The sequence below is a fragment of the Hevea brasiliensis genome, unplaced genomic scaffold (genome assembly GCF_030052815.1).
Source record: "Hevea brasiliensis isolate MT/VB/25A 57/8 unplaced genomic scaffold, ASM3005281v1 Scaf57, whole genome shotgun sequence".
NCBI lineage: Eukaryota > Viridiplantae > Streptophyta > Magnoliopsida > Malpighiales > Euphorbiaceae > Hevea > Hevea brasiliensis.
This window is the reverse complement of record NW_026615106.1, coordinates 227,926-231,217: the sequence shown is the minus strand read 5'-3', so window position 1 is coordinate 231,217 and position 3,292 is coordinate 227,926.

The following is a 3,292-nucleotide window of genomic DNA, read 5'->3' as shown; positions in this document are numbered from 1 at the left end:
TATTAATGAATTATATTCCTTTGACAATTAGAATAAAAAATTTTAAGCATTAAAATTAAATAATAATCTGTATAACGCGAGTAAACCACTACTACTAATTATTAAATAACAATTTAGAGAAAACTTTATTAAGAGGGATAGCTATGAAATCTATCCCAAAAAAAAAAAAAAGTTAAAATTGTGTTAGTATGTGGTGTAGTACTGTATAATATTTGATGGGTGTTTTGGCATGTGAAACTCATCTTTTAAAATTTCATATCACTTATAAAAAGTTTGTGTATAGGATATTTAATTTAGCATGTCTAAGAATAGTAAAAGTTTCCAAATCTGATCAATTTTTTTTCATCTTGATATTATGCGGGGTGAGGCAGGGAGAAAGAATCCCGAAACCTACCTCACATAATTTATTTATATATATTTATATATTTAAATATTATAATTTTAAAAAATAAATATATTATTAAAATTATATTTAAAATTTATATTTTTAATTTATATTTTATTTTTAATAAATAAATTTATATTATGAAAAAAATAAAAAATAAAAAGTCCTTGCGAGAAAACTTGTCTCACCTCGCTCTTCAACGGAAAAATCCCAGCTTAATCCCAAGCTCCTGCAGAGTGGAATTGAAAAAAAAAAAATATTTTTAAATATATCTTAATAAAATTATCATAATTTTATTTATATATATATATATATATATATATTCTGCTAGAATTATATCTTTAAACGACAAAACTCATAGGCTTTTTTTTTTTTTTTTTTAACAAACTTAGATGATTATTAGAAAGTGGGAATACACAAAAAGCTGACTTGAAGATAACAAAAAGAATTTACCGCCGCTTTCTATTGGAAATAACATGTTTTGATCATCAAAATTTTTTTTATTTTTTTAAGGTGTCAAACAGCAGGCATATCTTTAAAAAAATAAAATAAAAAATAAAAGGCCTTTCCTAAAAAAATTAAAAAAAAAAAAAACAGCAGTCGACTTTATAGGTTCAGATATTTTTTATTATTTTATAATTTATTTGATCATATTCCTTAACATGTATATTTTAATTACTCTAATATACCCTTTTATGAAAATTCACTGAATTTGATGTTACCATAAACACAATCTCATCAACTAGATTTAGAAATGAATAAACAAAAATAAATGGTATATCTAATGAAAATAAGTTTAATAATCATAAAAATAAATATTAAAGAAATAAACAAGTTATACCCAAGATAAAAATTGAAAATTTGAAAATTTGAAGGGTTCAAGTTCAAATATGAAAATTTGATAATTGAAGATACCCAAGAATTCAAGGTGTTAGACGTAGGGGTCTTAATCCACGTTTTGATAATAATAAACAATTAGTGTGCTACTAATTTACTTTAAAAGTGTTTGTGTTAAGATTGTAGGTCTCAAGTTAAAAATTAAAAAATTGCTTCAAATCAAAATTGAGAGAGAGCAAGAAATTCAAGCAAAGATCAGGAGACACTATAATGTAATTTTTTTTTTTTAATCTTGTGAATCTCAATTGATTGGTTATGATGGCTTAAGTATAAGTTTCTCTAAATTTTTTAGTGTCTCTATTTTTAATTTTTTCTTAACCAAGGAGAGTAAAATGAAATTTTTACTTTTGAAAAATGCAAATTTGTTTTTAAAAGTGTTTTCATTGAAAATTTTATCAAATTAGCTTTCCAACGGTTTAAACAGATTAAAAATCTGAGCTCGGATTAAAAAGTTATGAGTTTTTAAAGCCTAAATATCATTTTATGCTTTTTTGTCCAGAGAGCACTTCGATAGCCGAAGTTCATTCTTTAAATGACGGGTTTTGAGTTTTTAAAGCCTAAGTGCCCTTTTTATTAAAAGAGCAATTCGGCAGCCAATGTTCACTTTTTAAATGATATTTTTCTGGTGCCCCAATCTTCAGCAATCTAAGTAAGGGACTTCAGCAGCCGAACTTGGGTTTCTGCAACTTGATAAAATGGGGTTTTGGGTAGTTGAATGGCTTTTTTTGCATTTAAGTGCCCCCAAAGGTCATTTTCTTACCAAAATTATAAATAGAGACCATTTATGGTTAGAGAGAAGTTACAATAATTATTTCTTTGAGAATTTATTGTGTTTAAAATATTTTCTCTTTCTAGAACTTAAGCTACCATAATTGATTGTTGAGGGCTTGATAATTTGAGTTGTAATTTCTTTATTCTAAGAGTTTGTTCAAGGTTGTTGTGAGCATTTATTGTTACTTGAGTGTGATAGAGCATTAAATTGCTCTTGAGTGTAAAGGGATTTATAAAAGAGCAAGGGTTTGCTCTTGTGGTGATTGTAAAGGGTTTATTCTTCACCCAAAGAAGAATTTTAGTGGAATTAACTCTTAAAGGGGAACTTGAGGAGAGAGGACGTTGGCTTGAGATAGTCGAATCTCTATAAAATCTCTTGTGTTATTTCTTGCCTTCCTTTTCCTTATGCATTTCACTTAAAAATTCCACTTAGCCTGTTAATTCAATCCCCCAACCCCCCCCCCCCCCCCTCCTCTTGGATTACTTCAAGGGACAACAAGTGGTATCAGAGCAAATATCTAGAGCAAGTATCCATTCAACAAAGACTTAATCATCTTGGAGCAAAGATTAATAGCAACCCTCAATGCATAAGAAGGTCAATTAGTGATAAAACCTCCCCTCTTTGATGGTAATAACTTTTTGTATTGAAAAAATAGGATATATTATTTCCTTAAATCATAAGGGGTTGATTTATGAAATGTTGTAGAAAGTGGGCCATTCACCCCAATTAAAATAGTAAATGGTGTGCATGTAGCTAAGCCAAAGGGTGAATGTAGTGAGTACGAGAAAAGAAAAGTATCTCTAAATGATAAAGCTATTCATGTTTTATTTTGTGCACTAAGTAGAAGTGAATATAATAAAGTGTGTATGAAGTCTACCGCAAAGGAAATTTAGGATGCTTTAGTGGTTACTCATGAGGATAATAGTCAAGTAAAGGAGAATAAGATGGATTCCCTCATTTATCAATATGAGTTGTTCAAGATGAAGTCAGATAAGTCAGATGAAATCATAAGTCAAATGTATAATAGATTCGTAAAGATCATAAGGGGAATCAAATCTCTTGGGAAGACATTCACAAATGAGGAGCTAGTAAAGAAGATTCTAAAAAGTCTTCCTAAGGAGCAGCTAACCAAAGTAACCTCACTCAAGGATTCCAAGGACTGAAGCACGATGCAAATTAGTGAGCTCTTGGGAAATTGACTATGAGATGACCTTTAAAAGAGAGCAAGTGGAGGAACC